This window comes from Palaemon carinicauda, chromosome 43 (assembly GCF_036898095.1).
Source record: "Palaemon carinicauda isolate YSFRI2023 chromosome 43, ASM3689809v2, whole genome shotgun sequence".
In the NCBI taxonomy this organism is placed as follows: domain Eukaryota; kingdom Metazoa; phylum Arthropoda; class Malacostraca; order Decapoda; family Palaemonidae; genus Palaemon; species Palaemon carinicauda.
The window spans coordinates 48065156-48087994 of NC_090767.1; the positions used below are offsets into that span (position 1 = coordinate 48065156).

The 22839-nt window shown below is 45.7% G+C and overlaps 1 long non-coding RNA gene across 1 annotated transcript; it reads right to left on the bottom strand.

Annotated features, from left to right (window-relative positions):
* Nucleotides 1-3540: 3540 nt before the first annotated feature.
* LOC137633650 (uncharacterized) lies at nucleotides 3541-21475 on the bottom strand. The gene is made up of 3 exons (XR_011042334.1): nucleotides 21339-21475; nucleotides 19457-19629; nucleotides 3541-3808 (listed from the first exon to the last, which is right to left on the bottom strand). It is a non-coding gene; the product is annotated as an uncharacterized lncRNA (long non-coding RNA).
* Nucleotides 21476-22839: the final 1364 nt, after the last annotated feature.

A 22839-nucleotide genomic window follows, 5' to 3' on the forward strand; every position in this document is an offset into this window, starting at 1 on the left:
TCATACGGAGGTCTCTTAAGAGACCTGAGAACTCGAACCACGTTCCATGGGGGAGGTTTCACTTCCGACTGAGGGCAGGTAAGTTCATAACTACGTATGAGTAGAGAAAGTTCTAGCGATGAGGAAATGTCCATTCCTTTGAGCCTGAAGGCCAGACTTAAGGCTGAGAGATAGCCTTTCACTGCCGAGACTGAAAGGCGCATTTCTTCACGCAAATACACGAGGAACTCCGCTATTGCTGGAATAGTGGCATCAGGGTGAGAGATACCCCTTCCACGACACCAACCACAGAAGACTCGCCACTTCGCCTGGTAGACCCCTGCGGATGACCTGCGCAGGTGTTCAGACATCCTAATCGCAACTTGTTGCGAAAATCCTCTCTCAGAGAGGAGATGCTGGATAGTCTCCAGGCGTGAAGCCGCAGTGAACCTACGGATTTGTGGAAGATGTTGGCATGTGGTTGTTTGAGAAGATTGTGTCGTGGAGGGAGTTCTCTTGGTGGCTCAGTTAGGAGTTGCAGAAGGTCAGGAACCATTCTGCGTGATGCCATAGCGGAGCTATGAGGGTCATTGAAAGATTGACCGATGTTCTGGTCTTGTTGAGTACCCTCCTCATCAGACAGAACGGGGGAAAGGCGTAAACGTCGATGTTGTCCACCGTTGTTGGAAAGCATCTTGCCAGAGAGTCTTGGGGTCTGGGACTGGGGAACAGTACAGCGGGAGCCTGAAGTTCAGGGCCGTTGCGAAGAGGTCCACAGTCGGAGAACCCCACAAAGTCAGGACTTTGTTGGCTACTAGATGATCCAAAGACCACTCGGTACTCACTGAAATACTCTGCTCAGGTTGTCGGCGAGCACATTCCTTTTGCCCGGAATGTGGTATGGTATCGAGCGGATTTCGGACCATCTCAGTATTTCTACTGCTAGATGGGATAGTTGCTGCGAAAAAATACCTCGTTGTTTGTTGATGTAGGCAACTACTGTGGTGTTGTCGCTCATCATCACCACAGAGTGACTTGCCAGGTACTGATGGAACTGTTGAAGGGCTAGAAAGATGGCCTTCATCTCTAGGAGATTTATGTGGAGGTACTTTTCTGACTCTGACCAGAGGCCTGAGGTCGTGTGGTGCAGAACGTGGGCCCCCAACCCTTTTTTTTGAAGCGTTCAAAAACACCGTCAAATCAGGGGGGAGGACAAGAAGATCCACTCCCTTTTGTAGGTTCTCGTCTGCCACCCACCACTGGAGATCCGTCAGTTCCGCAGGTCCCATGGGGATCTGGATGTCCGGGGAGTTGTCCGCTTGATTCCACCGGGACTTGAGTCGCCACTAGAGGGATCTCATCCTGAGGCGACCATTGGGAACGAGATGGGCCAGCGATGAAAGGTGACCGAGGAGACGTAACCACGACTGGGCTGGAAGGTCTTCTCGTCTGAGAAAAGATCTTGCGGGTGAGAGTTCGCGCATGCCTGTACCAGCCGTAGGGCCCGCGCGCGCAGGAGAAAGATCCCTAGCGGCGGGCGCGCAGTTGAAACATGTGAGGCGTGTGTGGCGCGCAATAGAATGTTGGCGCGAATCCGTTGGAGAGGATAGGCGAGCTTGCCCGCATATCCTAGCGGATGTGTACGGGAGAAGGTTGGCGCGAAGGCGAGCGCTGGCGCGATGGTATTAATTGGCGCATGGGAGAAGCCAGCATTGTTGACTTCCCAGCAGCGCCCTGATCAGTAGATCGTTGGTGCGCAGGAGAGTTAGCTGTTGGGCGCGTTCGAGCACGGGCAAGAGACTGATGGCGCGCGGGAGACCACTGGCGCGTAGGAGGTTGATGGCACGCAGGTGAGAGTTGGCACGCAGCTGGGCGCGGACGCGTAAGGGAATGTTTGCGATTAGGCTCAGGCAAGACCTGGCGCGCAGGAGAACGTGGGCGCATATGTGCATGAAGGCATGCATAGCGCGTGATGGAGCTATCCTCCTGTTGGAACGTATGCGCGTGTTGGCGCATAGGCCCTTGATGCCCTGTGTTAGGGTTTAGTGATGGGGCCTGACGAGTTACTAAAGAGCGCTCGTCAGGTTTCGTTGGTGCATAGCGCTTATCTGATTGGCGCACCTTAGCGCGCTCCGGTGAAGCCTTGTTAGACCTATGTAAAAAAGGTGACGGCAGGTGGGCAGGTCTATCAGGTGGAAGGTCAACGTGTCCTTTAAAAGGACGACCTTCCACTGAAGGAGTTTGCGAACGATCTGCAGAAAGGTCCAGGACCAGTGCAGGAACAGTGATAGGTGATCAGTCTCGAGGCTCCTCTGCGGTAGACTGCAACGAAGGTGATGAACCAAAGAGGCGCCTCCTCACTGCAGGTGAAGGAAGGCCTCTTTGGCGAAGAGAAAGGCGAGCCTTTTGACGATTGCGTCCTCTGGGGGCCGTTGGATCAGCAAGCTGACCTTCTGCAGTCCTCCGAAGAGGAGTCTCTGTAAGTGAACTCCCCCGAGGGGAAGAAACACCAGCAGGAGAGACTGGCGATGGACTTAGTTTCTCCCTCGTAGGTTGAACAGAGACGGGAGAAACTAAGCCGTCAGCAACCGTAGGGTTTGAAGAGGCAGAGGTGATGGGTGATACCGCATTGGATACCTCTGACACTACAACGTCGACAAGAGACAGAGGATCAACCTCTGCCGGTGATGGCGGCGATTGCTCGACGGCGGCACCCAATCGGATGTAGTTAAGCAAAACCTCCTTGGAGGGCGAACCTGTAAGCCCCAAGGAGGACCAAAGCTGAAAAAGGGGGGTTAGTGACATATCCTCCCCTGGGGGGATAGGTGGAGCTGCTTCACTAGGGGAAGCAACGTCATCTCTCGAGCCCCGAGATTGGTAAACAGTGCTTCGGTCTATGCTACCACTCGACGGTCTCTCGAAAGAGACCGACCGAGTGGGAGCTTCCGAGGAGGTTTGGGCACCGGAAGAAGAGTCCTTGGGTTTTTCTCCTTTCAAAGAAACCTTCGAAGGAGAAATATCCCGTTTGGACTTCTTCCATCGTCGCGAAAACCTCTCCCACTGAGAGGTAGACCACTCCCTGCACTCACTGCACCTGTTGTTGCTATCACACCATTGGACCCTACAAGAAGGGCAAAGGGCGTGAGGATCAGTCTCGACCGCCGACATGAATGTTCCACAGGGGCGGTCGGGAAACACAGGGCAGGTGCACATAATCACAGAGGCCAACTTCACAAACAGAACTAGAAAAAGAAAAAGACAAAAAAATTAAATGGCAGCCAAATGACGGCGAGGATGAGAGCGGACATGTCCGACTACCATCCGAGCCGAGAGCAAAGTGAGCTCAAGCACAGGTGTGTGAGAGGGGGGGGGGGTAGCAAGCTACCCTCCCCTACCCCCGCTAACTAGCGGTGTGGGTAGTAAACCCTCGTTAAAATTAATGGCTCGTCACTTCAGCTACGCCGAAAGTAATACCCCTATTAAATAGCTAAGGTTTGTATTCCAGTTACGGAACAAATTAGAAGCGCAGGAGAATCCGAGGAGACACGACTCACCTTAGAGACCATGTAGATGACAAGGGAGTAAACCCCATCACTAACATCTCTTGGAACAACAGGCCTTCTCTCTTCAGACTTCTTCTAAACTGGCCCAGAGGAGGAGGAATGGCCAGAGACATTAGCCAGCTGATCTTGACTGACGCAAACCAGACCTGTCATCGACACCTTCCGGGACGCCACCCGTTCTTGCGTACGCAGCAGCGGCCATCCACGATGGACGTGACAACGACCAATGTACCATCTTGTACGGGAACAGGTAAAGCCAGGACGGGCTGGAAATAATGAGTCTGAATAATACGTAGTTTCTATCAGAGATCAATAATCAATATGGATGAAAACATAATCTTTTGCTCAACTATCAATCAATCTCAAACAATGCTCACTGAAACCAAAACGAAAAATAATTCCAAAAGCAGAAGACAGAAGAAGATAATGGGACATTTTTTCCAGCAACCAAAAGGTAGTCTCAAAAATACATAAAAACAAAATTCATAACTGACCAATGATAAAACATAACAAATCTTAATAGTAATTTGTATTTTTCCTATTCATAAAAACCTGAGTCCAATTTGGGAGATCACTTTGGCGCGAGCTGGAATCGGTTGTTGAAGTGGATAACGAGCATCGCAAAGCCCCTCCACAGATGATTCTCTATTCAATCTTGCTGCTTCAACCCAGGACTCAGAGGGACGGTTTGTTCCCCCGCGACATACAAACCCTCACCCTTTGCTTCTGGAGACTCGCTGCTTGCTTGGATGGTCAGATGGCCCCTCAGATCCCCCTGGAGGATTCTGTATCTTCCCTGAATGTCTTCAAGGCTTGTTCTGTGGAGAAGCAAAGCAGAGACACTATGGATTCTGTATCTTCCCTGAATGTCTTCAAGGCTTGTTCTGTGGAGAAGCAAAGCAGAGACACTATGGATTCTGTATCTTCCCTGAATGTCTTCAAGGCTTGTTCTGTGGAGAAGCAAAGCAGAGACACTATGGCTTCTGTATCTTCCCTGAATGTCTTCAAGGCTTGTTCTGTGGAGAAGCAAAGCAGAGACACTATGGCCTCCTATCCGTTTATCGTAGGGATGACAAACTGGTAGGTCCTGGGACGTACATATTTCTGTTTGTACCAAATCAAAGAGACACTTCCCCAAAATGACATATCAGCCAGAGTCCAACACCAGGAAAATGAGTAATGGGTTGGTATTAGATTCGCCATCTCAAAACTCACATGAAGAATGGGGAGATTTACCTCTTTGGTTACACAGAAGTTTGAAGTGCTACTCACCAGCATCTTGTCTGACCAGCTTGCAACACTTCAATCGCTGACCCCACAAGAGAGGCAGAAGAAAAAAGGAGAAGAGACAGTTATACTACATTCACTTCCAACTTCTGTTAAAATGATACCATAGATGAGATGCAATCTGTCCTCATAAGGGAGCTGGGCTTGCTATACAACGGTTTGAAGAGCCACCGCAGATCCAAGTATGAAGAACTCAATAGACTTGTGGATACATTCTCTAAGGTAGAAGGATGTGAAGGTGGTCTGCCTTCCCTGACACCTGCCTTCCTCACCTGGCCCACTGACTGGTTTCTTTTGAAAGTAGACAGAGTTGGGGCAATACCCCTGACTTCATCAGCCCGAGAGTAAGCTCTCTGTTGAGGCTCATGAAGCCAGAAAGACACCGTGTTCCCTGACAGCTCTTTCTTAGATCTGGCAAACCCATCGAAGAGATTCCTACACTCCGGCCTGAGATGCGGGGTTCTCTTTATACGACACCCAAGAGACCTTACGGAATACGAGATCCTCTCGTCTTCATCACCACCAAACACCTCCTGGGGGGAGGGGATGGAGGATTCACACCTGGGGTCCTATGCCGCCAGATTCTTTATCTTTGCTACAAAATTGGGTACAAAACTAAAGGAGACCTCCTTGGCTACGTAAGAAATACCGTGCAACTCGCTCGCTCCCTTAGTCGACGGTAAGGATGGTAGGAAGAATGTCTTGAGATCCGATCCCTTTATGATTCTGTCCTCTTCAAAGGTTCGAATGGGGTATGCGTAAGAAACCTGATTACTAGGGTCACATCCCACTAAAGGGGCCTAAGATCCCAGGGTGGGCAAGATTGTTTGAAGCTCCTCACAAGCATTGACAGCTCCTAAAAAGCCCAGAGGATTATATCTTCCAGTGGATACACCACACTCTAGGCCTACAGGTAACCTTTGATGGCTGCAACTGAGAGATGATTTTCCCGATGAAGGAAGACGAAGAAATCCTCTTCTACGACAGATGCATCATTGGATCTCTGGAGATAACTAGACATCTTATGTGTAATGCCTTGTGAAAAGCCTTTCGCTCAAAGGAGATACTCAACAGTGAAGAGATAAAGACTCCAGGGGCGAGTGGTAACTGTGCAGGTGCGGCTGACAAAGAAGAGGTGGCCATAAGGGTAGTTCTCTTGGGACCTCAAACAGAAGAGCCGGCAGATCGGGATACAACTTGGCCTGTGGCCATCTTGGAGCCACCAAGGTCATTCTGACTCCTGTCATCATAATCAACGCCGTGTTGATTACTGGCCCAATCAGGGTGAATGGGGGAAAGGTGTAAATGTCCATGTGATCCCAGAGGTGTTGCCAGGCTTCTTCAAACACTGCCCAGGGATCGCAAACAGGTTGATGCCCAGTGAACCCCACAGGGCAAGAAGCCTTTCCTCCACGAAAGGCTGTAGAGACCACTCTGCTCCTGCAGCCTGGCCCTGATGGCTGAATGTGTGGACTAGGTCATTCACCTTGCCCAGAATGCACCTTGCTGACATTTCTACAGTGTGAAACACTGCCCGGATAAGCATCTGCTTCACAAACTTGCAGAGGGGAGCGCTAGAACATGCCTTCCTACTCGCTGATGTAGGCCATTACAGCGACTACCAAGTGCTTCCTCAAACTTTCTTGGAACACTTGCAGACAGAGGAAAGACTCGCATCTCGAGGACGTTGATGTGCAGATGCCTGTATTCCTTGGACCACACTCCTGATACAAAGACAGATGAAGATTCGGACTTAAGAAGTCGAGTGGGACTTCCTGATGAGGATTGTTCTTGTCGAGCCATCAGGCAAGATCGTTTCGGACCTCCTGTGATACCGGCACAAGATGTAACGGGAGATGATCCCCGCTTGCTACCCAGTGATCCTTCAGGCACCACAGAAGGGAACTCTGTTGGAGAAACCCTAGAGGAATAAGCTTCTCTTACATAGACTGATGTCTGAGATGTTGCCAATGTTAAACTGGAGCAACTGTCTTTGACAGGAAGAGCCGTGCAACCTCCCCAAGCTTGCCGATGCCATCGTCTATGGGAAAATGTCTGCTGCTGCTGAGTCTATCGGCATGCCCAGGTACTTCACACCCTCTGCTTGGGTATGCCATTTAACTTTTCCCCAGTTTACCGCAATCCCCAGATCGTGGCAAAGTGCAAGAAGCCGATCTCGATTCTGAAGCAACTGTCTCTTTGAAGAGGCCAGGATCAACCAGTCATTGAGATACACCAGCAGTCTCATCCTTCACGAGTGGGTCCAAGCGGCTACCACAATGTACACCTGAGTGAACCCCTGAGGAGCCACACATAGTCTGGTACACCATACCGTTGAGAGACAAGTTGAAGTACTTTCAAGAAGTCTGATGAACAGGCAGTTGAAAGTACGCATCTTTCAGATCTACGGAAAGCCTGAAGTCTTCCTCTCTGATGGAAGACAGCCCAGACCTTACTTTTTCCATCCTGAACTTAAGTGACCGTCAACTCAGCACTCAATGAGGACGTACCTTCAGCCTTGAGTCTCTATAAAGGGAGGGCCCCCTTCAGAATGGAAACTCCGGCTAAGACGTGGCATTCTCTGGCATAAAAAAACTTCCGTAGCCTAGAGAGCAAGATCCTGTTATCTCGTTGGACCTGCTTGAACCAAACAAATTTCCAGATCCACAGATCTGACTATCCACCTGGTCCAACGCATGGTCAACCTTGGCTTCGATTCAAGAGGGCCACAGAAATGCCGATAGACAACCGATGTCCTCCCCGCTGGTGGAACCACCGTAGCCTCCCCCAAGATGTTACATTCACGATGAGTGCCATGATCTCCAGAAAAGAACTCTCCAACTCAGGGTAGGCAGCCTCCGTGGGCATCAAACCGCAGGCCAACATCCCCACGACCTCCTGCCCTGGAGTACTGTCGTCCGCTGCAGCGAATGAAGGTGATGCCACATGCTACGGAGTCTGCTTCTACTCGTGATTACATCTATTCCATCCCAAGGACAGAACCAGGCGCATAATTTGGAGAAGACAAAGGCCCGGCAAGCCCGGGGCCATGGAAGGAGAACTCCGGCACAAGACAGCTTGGCGCTAGACTCAGCACACAGTAAACCCAGCACCACAGGCCAGGGTTGAAGGACCCACATTCTCCACCTACTAGAGAGCACAAGACCCCTAACATGGCATCAAATGGTGCAACCTTCTCTTTCCAAAGTAAGTCCATGCAAAAGCAGGAAGCCGCAACAACTTTCTCATCATGCCTGAAACAGAACGAGAGACAAGCTCCCATCCGTTCCGGCCGACTACCGGAGTAGACAGATCAGCCAAGGCTACCTGGCCCTCTGGGCTCGCTACTGGGATTGCTGGAGTGACAGGGGTAGACAGAATAACCCACCAGGGCACAGCTACTGGGCTACCAGAATGGCCAGTACCAGAACGTAAGCAAGACTCTGGTCCATGGCTCTGCGGGAACCACACGGGTACCATCCACCTATCCCAAGAGAGAGGTGGTGTCCTCGGGAACCAAGTCCCCACGACTACAGCTGGCTTTCCTGGACTTTTGTTACCCCTTCCATAGCAAAGTGGAACAGTCAGGAAATGAATTATCCAAAGGAATAAATGAAAAAGATAGAGTCAACAGCAGGAGAGAGGTAAGAACAGCAGCATCTACATCAACCCTTGATGTGGCCAAAGCCAAATTGACCTTGACATAGTCAGACGAGCGAGTGAGTGAGTTCCCTTACCAGTCTGTTAATACCAAACTGAGTTGTTAATGATCCAATGGAGATCTCACCTTTGGCAGAGACAATGAAAGGTTTGTATAACCTCAAGAACAATATGCCTCATGTAATATACCACAAAATGACCAGATGTTCTCACGAAACAAACTCCTTAACTTACAGAGACTTTTAGCGCATGAGTGTAGGCTGTAAGGTACGTGTTGTAAAGGACAAATTTGGAAATCAGTTGTTGTTTGCGGATGATACTGTACTGGTAGCAGACACAAAAGAGAAGCTTGACCGACTAGTGACAGAATTTGGAAGTGTGTGTGAAAGAAGGAGGTTGAGAGTTAATGTGGGTAAGAGTAAGGTTATGAGATGTACGAGAAGGGAAAGTGGTGCAAGGTTGAATGTCATGTTGAATGGAGAGTTACTTGAGGAGGTGGATCAGTTTAAGTACTTGGGGTGTGTTGTTGCAGCAAATGGTGGAGTGGAAGCAGATGTACGTCAGAGAGTCAATGAAGGTTGCAAAGTGTTGGGGGCAGTTAAGGGAGTAGTAAAATATGATATTTTGATTATAAAATAAATTTTTGAATATACTTACCCGGTGAATATATAATAGCTGACGTCTCGGACGGCTCGACAGAAACACAAAAACTCGCGAGCGATCGCCGTGAAGGTTGCGGGTGTGCCCACCAGCGCCGACTATCGGCCAGATACCGCATATACATGTAAACAGCCTCAGTTCTTCTCATTCCGCTGGGTCTCTATCGGGGAGGAAGGGAGGGCCTTTAATTTATATATTCACCGGGTAAGTATATTCAAAAATTTATTTTATAATCAAAATATCATTTTTAAATATTAAACTTAGCCGGTGAATATATAATAGCTGATTCACACCCATGGTGGTGGGTAGAGACCAGTATTAATACAAATACGGCGTATATGCTTAGAGTTTTTGACAGTTATATCATAACAAAACCCAAATAAATATAGGTACCTGGTAAGGAAGCTGACTCTGACGATTACTCTGCCTTGTTAGTCCGCTTTCCTCACGAAGCCCAGCCATCCTCTCAGGATGCTGAAAGACTCCCAGGAGCTGTTATATCCAGGGCGGCAACCCATACAACAGGACCTCATCAAAACCCTTAATCTGGGCGCTCTCAAGAAATGATATTTGACCACCCGCCAAATCAAAAAGGATGCGAAAAGCTTCTTAGCCTTTCGTACAACCCAAAACAAGATTAAAAACATTTCAAGAGAAAGATTAAAAGGATATTGGAATTAAGGGAATGTAGTGGTAGAACCCTCACCCACTACTGCACTCGCTGCAACGAATGGACCCAGTGTGTAGCAGTCCTCATAAAGAGTCTGGACGTCTTTTAAGTAAAATGAAGCGAATACCGACTTGCTTCTCCAAAAGGTCGCGTCCATAATACTTCGCAGAGATCTGTTTTGCTTAAAGGCCACGGAAGTTGCTATACCTCTTACTTCGTGCGTCTTAACCTTAAGCAAGCAACGGTCTTTTTCACTCAAGTGAGAATGAGCCTCTCGGATTAAAAATCTAATAAAATACGACAAAGCATTTTTAGACATAGGCAATGATGGCTTCTTAACTGAGCACCACAAGGCCTCAGATCCACCTCGTAAGGATTTGGTACGAGCTAAATAAAACTTAAGAGCTCTAACTGGACACAGTACTCTTTCAAGCTCGTTGCCTACGATCTCTGACAGGCAAGGTATATCAAATGACTTAGGCCAAGGACGAGAAGGCAGTTCATTTTTGGCCAAGAAACCAAGCTGAAGTGAACATGTGGCTTTATCTGTGGAAAAGCCGATGTTCCTACTGAAGGCATGGATCTCACTGACCCTTTTAGCCGAAGCCAAGCACACTAAGAAAAGCGTCTTGAGGGTGAGATCCTTCAGGGAGGCTGAATGTAATGGCTCAAACCTGTCGGACATTAGGAACCTTAGGACCACGTCTAAGTTCCATCCAGGAGTTGCCATACGACGCTCCTTAGAGGTCTCGAAAGACTTAAGGAGATCTTGGAGATCTTTATTATTGGAAAGATCTAAGCCTCTATGTCTGAATACAGACGCCAACATGCTCCTGTAGCCCTTAATAGTGGGCGCTGAGAGGGAGCGAACATTTCTCAGATGTAGGAGAAAGTCTGCGATTTGGGCTACAGAGGTACTGGAAGAGGAAATGGATGATGACTTGCACCAGTCTCTAAAGACTTCTCACTTCGACTGGTATACTTTGATGGTAGAAGCTCTCCTAGCTCTCGCAATCGCTCTGGCTGCCTCCTTCGAAAAGCCTTGAGCTCTTGAGAGTCTTTCGATAGTCTGAAGGCAGTCAGACGAAGCGCGGGGAGGCTTTGATGAAGATCCCTTACGTGGGGCTGCCGTAAGAGATCCATCCTTAGAGGAAGACTCCTTGGAACGTCTACCAGCCATTGAAGTACCTCTGTGAACCACTCTCTCGCGGGCCAGAGGGGAGCAACCAACGTCAACCTTGTCCCTTCGTGAGAGGCGAACTTCTGCAGTACCTTGTTGACGATCTTGAATGGTGGGAATGCGTACGCGTCCAGGTGAGACCAGTCCAGTAGAAACGCATCTATGTGGGTCGCCTCTGGATCTGGGACTGGCGAGCAATAGGTCGGGAGCCTTTTGGTCAACGAGGTGGCAAAGAGGTCTATGGAGGGTTGACCCCAAGTCACCCAAAGACTCTTGCACACGTCCTTGTGGAGGGTCCATTCCGTGGGGATCACCTGACCTCTCCGACTGAGACAGTCTGCCAAGACGTTCAAGTCCCCCTGGATGAATCTTGTCAACAGGGAGATGCCTCGATTTTTTGACCAGATGAGGAGGTCCCTAGCGATGACGAACAGTGTGTGGGAGTGAGTGCCTCCTTGCTTGGAGATGTACGCCAATGCTGTGGTGTTGTCTGAATTGACCTCTACAACTTTGTTTCGAAGAATGCTCTCGAAACTCATCAAGGCCAAGTGAACCACTAACAGCTCCTTGCCGTTGATGTGCATGCTCTTCTGATCCGACGTCCAAAGACCCGAACATTCCCGACCGTCCAGAGTCGCTCCCCAACCCAAATCCGACGCGTCTGAGAACAACACGTGGTTTGGGTTCTTGACTGCCAGGGACAGACCCTCTCTCAGACTTATGTTGCTGTCCCACCAGTTCAGGCATGCTTTTACTGGCTCGGAGACCGGGATTGACACAGCTTCTAAAGTCTTGCTCTTGTTCCAGTGTGAGTCTAGATGGAACTGGAGAGGGCGAAGGTGAAGTCTCCCTAGCGAGACAAACTGCTCCAGGGATGACAGAGTCCCTACGAGGCTCATCCAAACTCTTACTGAACATCGGTCTTTTTTCAGCATGAGGCGGACTTTGAGCAGGGCTTGCTCTATTCGGGTGGCAGACGGAAAAGCCCGAAAAACTAGACTGCAAATCTCCATCCCCAAATAGAGAATCGTCTGGGATGGAATCAGTTGAGACTTTTCCAAGTTTACCAACAGTCCCAACTCCTTTGCCAGACCCAACGTCCAGTGAAGGTCCTGCAGACAGCGATGACGGGACGATGCTCTGAGAAGCCAGTCGTCCAAGTACAGGGAGGCTCGAATTCCCAATAAATGAAGGAATTTTGCCACATTCCTCATGAGCCTCGTAAACACGAGAGAAGCAGGGCTGAGGCCGAAGCACAGTGCTCGAAACTGGTACACCACATTCCTGTAAACAAACCTCAGATACGGTTGAGAATCTGGGTGAATAGGAATGTGGAAGTACGCATCCTGCAGGTCGAGAGAGACCATCCAGTCTCCCTCTCTGACCGCTGCTAGGACGGACTTCGTGGTCTCCATCGTAAATTTTGTTTTTGTAACAAAAACGTTGAGCGCACTGACGTCCAACACTGGCCTCCAACCTCCCGTATGCTTTGGGACTAGGAAGAGACGGTTGTAAAATCCCGGTGATTGAAGGTCCGAGACTTTCACCACCGCTCCCTTCTCTAGCAACAGAGACACCTGCTGATGTAGAGCTTGTCTTCTTGACTCCTCTCGATACCTGGGAGAGAGGTCTAGAGGAACTGTTACTAGAGGAGGTCTGCGTACAAAAGGTATTTTGTACCCCTCCTTGAGCAACAACACAGACTCTTGGTCTGCACCCCTCTTCTCCCAGGCCTGCCAGAAGTTGTTCAGTCTGGCCCCTACCGCTGTCTGAGGCTGTGGGCAGTCAGACTCTGCCACGGGAGGACTTGGATCCTCTCCTCTTGCCTCTCTTTCCGTCGGCACGAGCGCCTCCCCTGCTGGGGGCTCTGCCACGAAAGGGCGGGATAAACCTAGTGGCAGGAGTATCAATTCTGGGCCTCACAACAAAAGATGAAGAAGGAGCTCCCTTGCGAGCAGAAGTAGCCATCAGGTCATGTGTATCCTTCTGTACAAGCGAAGCAGCAATGTCCTTGATCAGCTGTTGAGGAAACAAGGCAGCCGATAAGGGGGCAAAGAGAAGCTCCGACCTTTGACAGGGAGTAACTCCTGCTGAAAGGAAAGAGCAAAGGGTTTCCCTCTTCTTCAGGACTCCAGACGTAAAGGTGGCGGCGAGCTCATTGGAGCCATCGCGGATGGCTTTGTCCATACAAGACATAATAAGCACGGAAACATCCTGGTCGGCAGACGAGATCTTCCTGCTTAATGCTCCTAGAGACCAATCTAAAAAGTTAAAAACTTCGAAGGCCCTGTAAACCCCTTTAAGGAGATGGTCAAGGTCCGAGGAGGACCAACAAATTTTAGAGCGTCTCATGGCCAGGCGACGGGGAGAGTCTACGAGGCTTGAGAAGTCACCATGGGCAGAGGCAGGGACTCCCAAGCCGAGAACTTCTCCCGTGTCATACCAGACGCTCGCTCTAGAAGCTAGTTTAAAAGGAGGGAAGGCAAAGGCCGTCTTTCCCAAACTCCTCCTGGTAACCAACCAGTCGCCTAGTAGACGTAAAGCCCTCTTAGAAGAGCGAGAGAGCACTAGCTTAGTAAAAGAAGGCTTGGCAGCAGCTAAGCCTAGCGCAAACTCTGACGGAGGCGAACGAGGAGCAGCAGTAACAAAATGGTCTGGGAAAAGATCCTTAAAAATCATCATGATTTTCTTAAAGTCCATAGAAGGTTGCGCAGCCTTAGGCTCTTCAACGTCTGGCAAAACATCCAAAGGATTACCAGTAGGCGGAGGATCAGCAACAACCTCATCTGAAGGAACCTCGTCCGACAATTGATGAGTCTCAAGCAAGGGAGAGACCTGCCGCGGTGGCAATGCTTGACAAGCAAAGTTCACACGCAAAGGAGCATCAGAAGCAGTAAAGGAAGCTACGTCATGTAACTGCTGAAAGGACTGACCAGCAACAACAACAGGAGCGGGAGGACGCTCGACGTCAAGTCGAGACTGCCTTGACTGCCTAGATTGAGCAGTTAAAACAACCCTTGACTGCGGTGCTTGACGCTCAACGTCAAAACAAGGCAACTGAGCTGGTTGGCGAACGTCCTGAACGTCAACACGAGCTTGCGGCCGCGGCTGAACGTCAACACGAGACTGCGGCAGCGGCTGAAAGTCAACACGGGACTGCATCGAGTGAGGCTCCAAGTCACATGACTGACGTGACAAACTACCGACATCACGTTTCGTAACGTCAACAGGACGAGTAAAGGCTCGTTTGGGCGGCTGACGGCCAGGATCTCGATCAGCGTAATGGCGAGGATCATCGTGAACCTGCTCAACGGTATACTCCTCCATAAGGGAGGCAAGCTTATTCTGCATATCCTGCAGGACAACCCATTTAGGATCAACGGGAGTCGGTACGGGCCGAAACGATGGTAACGTCTGTGACGGCAAAACATTGCCTTTACTGAGACTCTCGGAGCCCGTGTTACGCTTTCGTTTAGGCGGCGAGCAGTCTTCCGATGACTGCACAGGGTCAGAGCTGTCCCAATGGCTACAGCCAGGACGCTGGACTTGTCCTGAAGGGACTGACTTCCGCTTTAAGGGTCTAGAAACTTTGCTCCAAGGTTTCTTTCGCGAGAAGCCTTCGGATGACGAGGAGAAAACAGCCTCGCTCGTCTTATGGTAGGTGCGGTCTTGACGAGACACGCCCGATACCATAGAGGGAACGTCTGTTCGTTGGTTAAAGCCTCTCATCCCCTTAAGTCCTACGACATTACTTCTCCCTGGTGCATGGGAGCCTGAAAGAGGTCTCGGACTAGGAGAACGACAAGCACGAACAGACGAACCCTCGGTCGCAACACTAAAAATACTTTGCGCACTAATCACTTTATCCCCACGATTTTCTGAATTGGCACTCTGACACTTCAATAAATTCACATCCGCCATGAGTTGATTACGGTCCGATGCTAAGAACTCAACTCTCTCGCCCAAAGCTTGAATGGCAAGCAACATATCCCGCATAGATGGTTCATGAGTGCTAGTAGAGGGTTCAGGTACAACTACTACAGGGGAAGGATTAGGTTCAGGGGCATGGGAGGAGGAAAAATCCAACGACCTAGAGGAGCTTCTCCTCACCCTATCTCTCTCAAGCTTACGAGAATATTTATCAAACTCTAGCCAGTCGAATTCCGAAAGTACCACGCACTCATCACACCGATCTCCTAATTGGCAGGTTTTACCCCGGCAATTAGAACACACGGTATGTGGGTCGAGAGAGGCCTTTGGAAGACGTTTGTTACAATCCCTAGCATTACATTTACGAAATTTAGGAATAGAAGAAGGGTCAGCCATTTTGAAAAGTCCAAGAAAATCCAAAAACAATCCAAAGTCATCAACAATAAACGCTATCCAAAAAAGGGTTCAAGAGTTTTAATTGATGAGAAAAACACCTGTCACTTCGAAAGCTCAAAACCAAAAAGAAGTACTTCACCAAGAATGACGAAAAAACTCCAGGTTAACAGCGAGCGGAATCAACTTGTCGACAAGACCGACAGAGAAGAACTGAGGCTGTTTACATGTATATGCGGTATCTGACCGATAGTCGGCGCTGGTGGGCACACCCGCAACCTTCACGGCGATCGCTCGCGAGTTTTTGTGTTTCTGTCGAGCCGTCCGAGACGTCAGCTATTATATATTCACCGGCTAAGTTTAATATTTAAAAGGACAAATTTGGAAATCAGTTGTTGTTTGCGGATGATACTGTACTGGTAGCAGACACAGAAGAGAAGCTTGACCGACTAGTGACAGAATTTGGAAGTGTGTGTGAGAGAAGGAGGTTGAGAGTTAATGTGGGTAAGAGTAAGGTTATGAGATGTACGAGAAGGGAAGGTGGTGCAAGGTTGAATGTCATGTTGAATGGAGAGTTACTTGAGGAGGTGGATCAGTTTAAGTACTTGGGGTGTGTTGTTGCAGCAAATGGTGGAGTGGAAGCAGATGTACGTCAGAGAGTGAATGAAGGTTGCAAAGTGTTGGGGGCAGTTAAGGGAGTAGTAAAATATAGAGGGTTGGGCATGAATGTAAAGAGAGTTCTATATGAGAAAGTGATTGTACCAACTGTGATGTATGGATCGGAGTTGTGGGGAATGAAAGTGATGGAGACACAGAAATTGAATGTGTTTGAGATGAAGTGTCTGAGGAGTATGGCTGGTGTATCTCGAGTAGATAGGGTTAGGAACGAAGTGGTGAGGGAGAGAACGGGTGTAAGAAATGAGTTAGCGGCTAGAGTGGATATGAATGTGTTGAGGTGGTTTGGCCATGTTGAGAGAATGGAAAATGGTTGTCTGCTAAAGAAGGTGATGAATGCAAGAGTTGATGGGAGAAGTACAAGAGGAAGGCCAAGGTTTGGGTGGATGGATAGTGTGAAGAAAGCTCTGGGTGATAGGAGGATAGATGTGAGAGGCAATAGAGCGTGCTAGAAATAGGAATGAATGGCGAGCGATTGTGACGCAGTTCCGGTAGGCCCTGCTGCTTCCTCCGGTGCCTTAGATGACCGCGGAGGTAGCAGCAGTAGGGGATTCAGCATTATGAAGCTTCATCTGTGGTGGATAATGTGGGAGGTTGGGCTGTGGCACCCTAGCAGTACCAGCTGAACTCGGTTGAGTCCCTTGTTAGGCTGGAGGAACGTAGAGAGTAGAGGTCCCCTTTTTGTTTTGTTTCTTTGTTGATGTCAGCTACCCCCCAAAATTGGGGGAAGTGCCTTTGGTATATGTATGTATGTATGTATTATTATTATTATTATTATTACTAGCCAAGCTACAACCCTAATTGGAAAAGCAAGATGCTATAAGCCCAAGGGCTCCAACAGGGAAAAATAGCCCAGTGAGGAAAACAAATAAGGAAATAAATAAATGATGAGAATAAATTAACACTATATCATTCTAAAAACAGTAACGGAGTCAAAACAGATATGTCCTATATAAACTATTAACAATTTCAAAAACAGATATGTCCTATATAAACTATTAACAATGTCAAAAACAGATATGTCATATATAAACTATAAAAAGACTATACAGACACTGAGCTCTTTACCAGTGGATACTATTTCAGCGAATGCTGAAAACTAGCCAAAAAACTTTTTAGCCAGGTACAGTACAGTAAAACTACCCACCACTAGTTAGTGGGGGGGTGGTAGCAGGGGGGGGGATTAGTCGCCCTGCTCGCACACTCACTAGTTAAGTAACGTCACTTTTTAATTGCAGGCAGGACTTTCCGGATGTGTGAACAGGTGAGGGGATACTCTAAGAATGTCCTCTTGGAGAACTTCCATTCTTCCACTTATAAAAGCTCGCACATGCACAGGAGAGAGTGCGAGCAGAAAAGGGAGCGTGCAAGGAGTACGCACAAATAGTTGAGGGCAAGCTCCTGTAGGAGTGCAAGCGTGCACAGTAGCTTGTAGTGGGCGCGAATCCCAGCCTAGGGTGAATGGACGAGGGTGCGCTCCTGTTTATTGTCTTCTCTCTGTCTTTGGTGAAGGAAAAAGAAAAAGTAAGCATTATGTAAGTAACTCCAATTGATCAGTCTTCTTGAACTTCCTAGTTCATAGATGGAAAATGAAGGTTGGGGACCCTTCATCTCGACCTACAGAGAGAAGAGACGAAGGAGAGAGATTGAGGCAAAAGAGGAGGAGAAACTTGCAGTTCTCCTTGAAGGGTTGTTCAGGCTGACGACGATGCTCCAACTGGGGATAAAAAAAAATAAAAATAAAAACAACAACAGCAACAACGGCACAATCAGGTAAACGTTCAGGAATGGGAAGAAAGAAAAGGAAAGAAGTTGGCAGCAAAAACTTTTTCCTTTAACGGATCACATCGATACTAATGACTTCCAATATTCTTAGGATTACGTTGTCAAAGAAAAGAAAAACTGTCTAGAGGGAACAACAAAGTGAAATCAGCCGAATAAACCGACAACTAATACTGCTACAGTTATCAAGAAACTGCTAAACGTTTCTTCTTCCAGAAAACCCTCGCAGAATACGATTGTCCAACCAATTATCCAGAGGATTAAAACAGCCAGTAGAGAGCCCCAGAACCAATTATCATTATTATTACTAGCTAAGCTATATTATTATTATTATTATTATTACTTACTAAGCTACAACCCTAGTTGGAAAAGCAGTATGCTATAAGCCCAGGGGCTCCAACAGGGAAAATAGCTCAGTGCGGAAAGGAAAAAAGGAAAATAAAATATTCTAAGAAGAGTAACAACAATAAATATCTCCTATATAAACTATAAAAACTTTAACAAAACAAGAGGAAGAGAAATAAGATAGGAGAGTGTGCTCGAGTGTACCCTCAAGCAAGAGAACTCTAACCCAAGACAGTGAAAGGCCATGGTACAGAGGCTATGGCACTACCCAAGACTAGAGAACAGTGGTTTGATTTTGGAGTGTCCTTCTCCTAGAAGAGCTGCTTACCATAGCTAAAGAGTCTCTTCTACCCTTACCAAGAGGAAAGTGGCACTGAACAATTACAGTGCAGTAACCCCTTGGGTGATGAAGAATTGTTTGGTAATCTGTGTTGTCAGGTGTATGAGGATAGAGGAGAATATGTAAAGAATATGCCAGACTATTCAGTGTGTATGTAGGCAAAGGGAAAATGAACCGTAACCAGAGAGGAGGATCCAATGTAGTACTGTCTGGCCAGTCAAAAGACCCCATAACTCTCTAGCGGTAGTATCTCAACGGGTGGCTGGTGCCCTGGCCAACCTACTACCTACAAATAACCCTAGTTGGAAAAGCATGATGCTATAAGCCCAAGGCCTTCAACGAGGAAAAGTAACCCAGTAAGGAAAGGAAATAGATAAACTACAAGAGAAGTAATAAACAATCAAAATAAAATACTTTAAGAACAGTAACAACATTAAATTAGATCTCTCATGAATAACCTATGAAAACTTCAAAACAACAAAAGGAAGAGAAATAAGATAGAATAGTATGCTGGAGTGTACCCTCAAGCAAGAGAACTCTAACTCAAAATAGTGGAAGACCATGGTAAGGAGACTTTAGCACTACCCAAGACTAGAGAACAATGGTTTGATTCTGGAGTATCCTTCACCTAGAAGAGCTGCTTACCATGAGTAATGTCTCTTCTAACTTTACAGAGTGGAAAGTATCCCCTGAGTAACTACAGCTATTGAAAACAAAGTGAGAGCCCCAGTGGCGTATGTCAGGTTGGTAAGGTTTCATTGCCAATAGGCAGTAACTAGCGCCACCTCGGTAAACTTCTAAAAGTTCTGAAAGCACATTCCTATCAAAGGGTTTGCATTTGTGTATGAATAAATACTCGGTCAATTTGCATTTCATTTTGCACTTATTTAAATCACTTCTCATTTCTTACTTTTGAAAGTTTTCCAGTCTTAAGTTATAAGTAAACATCTGTTACCAAATGGACTTAAACACTTCTAAACATCGGTACTTACTTTTCCTGCTCCTCGTAGTATTCCCGTTTGTCTGCCACGCTCGTTGCGGCCATGGCTAAAGTCTCCGGTTCTGACGGCACAAGAACTTCCCCTCGGGTAAAGAATGATCTTTCCGAGACGAGAATTTAAGAGTGCGGATAACAGAATCAATGTGACTGTTAATTCTTCCTTATCTGGAAAGAAACAATAATGAACAATAGGAATATTTTCATCGGTTATTATTTTCATAAATATTTTGTAACATGCGATGAAAAGTGCTATTTACCCTAATCTTTACTGTCATATAAACAACACTATACTGTATTTTCCTACCTGTAATACAATTCAGAATTACTGTATAAATGCATTACAGAACTGGAAAAATGAGTACTGTAATACAATATTCCTAATAATTTTAATTAACGGCTCCTTGTATATTTAATGGAACTTTGAACAATTTTAAAGGAAATACTTGAGGAAAACCTATATTTTTCTAATTAAATCCATTTTAAAACTAGGATCTTTGTAGTTGGTTAGAACGGACTCTGTGTAAAATTGTTAAAATTATAGATCAAGTCAGAAAATTATTTTATTTCATTCTTTAATGTCCTGATCTCAGCGACTAGAGAAGGAAAATAATAGAACTACAGAAGAGAAAAAGGAAAAGAGGAGGAAAAGAAGAAGATATTAGGAAACATTCTGTTTAAGGAAGAAGGAATATAGGAAGGAAAAGAATATATATACCAAGTGTGGAAAAAACGAGAGAAGAAAATAAAAGAACTAGATTAGAGAAGACAAGTAAGGAGGTGCCAATGGAAAGGCAAATCCCTCTGTCCAGCAACGGATCGGAACGGATAGAGAATATAGGTTTTCCGGTAGTAAATAATGTGCTCCATCCGAAACTGAAGTTCATTGTTAAATTGCATAAGTAATGACTAAAAAAAACCTTATTTAAAAAGGGAAACAGGTCCACATATAAAGAGGGAAACAGGGGCCTTTGTATATCAGCGGCCAGTTCCTCTCAGGTGCATAGAAAATGGGAATTTTCTTCCCATTTTCTAGTCGTTTGTAAGATGTGGACGTTGTACAATATAAACTGTGTCCATTTTTCTGCAGAACCTCTACACGAGAACACCACATAACCTAACCTAATAGCCATGTCCTTACCTACTTAGGGGAGGGCTAATGACCCCTGCAAACCCCTTTAAACTACCGTCATTATACATACACCCAGGAAAACAAACAACACCACATAACCCGAGGTTCCGCAACCTAACCTAACCTAGGAGCCATGTTTTTACCTACTTACCTATGGGGGAGGTTGTGACCCCCTTAGGACTCTAGTATCCTCAGTTTAACATAATACAAAAGCCTCACTAAATATCCTATTTCATAAATTGTAAATCAATCTTCCTAATGTCATATTTCAAAGATATATATTTCCCTCATAAATAAAATTGATTCATTATTATTATTACTGGCTAAGCTACAACCCTAATTGGAAAAGCAGGATGCTATAAGACTCATAAGGATCCCATTAAGGAAAAATAGCCCAGTGAGGAAAGGAAACAAGGACAATAATAACAGACGTTTAAGAACAATAACAATAATAAAATAATTCTTTCGTATATAAACTATAAAAACTTCAAAATAACGAGAGGAAAAGAAAAAAGATAAAATAGTAAAAAGTCGTAAAAAATATGTAGTTGCCTTCACTAATTCCGGTATACTTCACGACAAGCTCAGGAGACGTCAGTGTGCCGGAATTAGTGAAGGCCAACTGTACATAGCTTAAACTAGCCTTGTTTCGACTAACATCACCAGCTCACATATAGTAGAAGGGTGTGGTCTAAATCACGATCACTTTAGACATAACAATTACACAAATAACGTTGAAACTGACCTGTACCAGGATGTTACAGCCATGAAATGACGTACAGGAGTTTTCCCGTTACTGTAATGATACAGGAAGTTACAGGAAAGTGACGTAATTCGTTAAAATAGGCTTCGTACCGTTATCGCATTTCGCCGAGTCACTCTACTGTTATTATTTCTCAGCTGATCGCTGGCGTTCCAGCGAGTGAAACGAGCAGTGCTCTTTTTAAATATTTCTTCCAAATAATATATATTTTGTGATTATTTAAATACAATTATATTTATAAAAAAATCTATTTAATATTATTTCTTGTTTTTAGCTATTAATTTCACTTATATTATGTTTATTTAGGCTTATTTTTAAGGGTAGAACTGATGTTCCAGCGAGTTAGCGAGCAATAAGTGTTCTTTTTAATGATTTCTTCCAATAAATATATATTTTCTAATGCTTTCAATAAATTATATCTTTTAATATCTGATTAATATTAATGCTTTGTTTTTATTATGAATTTCACATATATTATGTTTATGCTTATTGTATAAGGGTGTTCTTGCTTGCATTCCAGCGAGTTGAGGAGCTGGAAGTGTTATTTTTAATTTCTTTCAATAGATATATTCAATTTGTAATTCTCTCAATAAACTTACATCCTATATGATCCAATTAATATATAGGTTTGTTTTTATCGTCACATTTATAGAAAATAACTTCATTTGATTATAATACTATATAACCAATATTTTTTTTTATTTCTGGAGACGTTTGCTGTAAAAGATTTTTTTAAATAAGAATACCTTAGCGTTCTAAATCTATTTCATATTTTATAATAAAAATTAGAAAATTTATTCTTCAATATTATTATATAAATTTTTTATAGTCCTTTATTACGAAATTGAGTAAATATTATTGAAACCGTTTACTTTATATACATAAATAATATTGTACATTATTTTGATAATATACAGAACAATTTGAATAAAATAGTAATTTATATGATTTTTCTATATAATATACATTTATTTTATCGATATAAATGCAACAAAACTACTTAAAAAATATCTAAATAAGCAGTTTTTATTTTTTATTCATTCCAAAAGGTGCTACCGAGATTCTTTAGTGATTCCCATAGAAAACGGAATATATTTCATCGCAGACTATTATAAATTATGACTTATGACTTTTGAACGTCACCTGTGTGTGACACTGTGAACGTTGTAGAGCACACCCCTCGCTTGTAGCTCGTTTGTACATTGTTTACATGCCAAATACAAATGGAAATCGTTCCTATTTATGTACAAACGATCCGAGGGAGAAGTCATTGTTAAAAGACATTATCGTAAGTGATGCAACGAGCTGAGTGATAATGTGGTGACTAGTGCCAGCCAAGGGTAAACTAAACGTGGCCATAACAAAAGTGAATGGACTTGAATCTAATGCAACCGGGAATTGTCAAGAACAGTGTTGCTGTGTATTAAAGTTAAGTCTGTTACTAGATCTACCTGATTGTGTGTCCCTACACCACGATATGAAC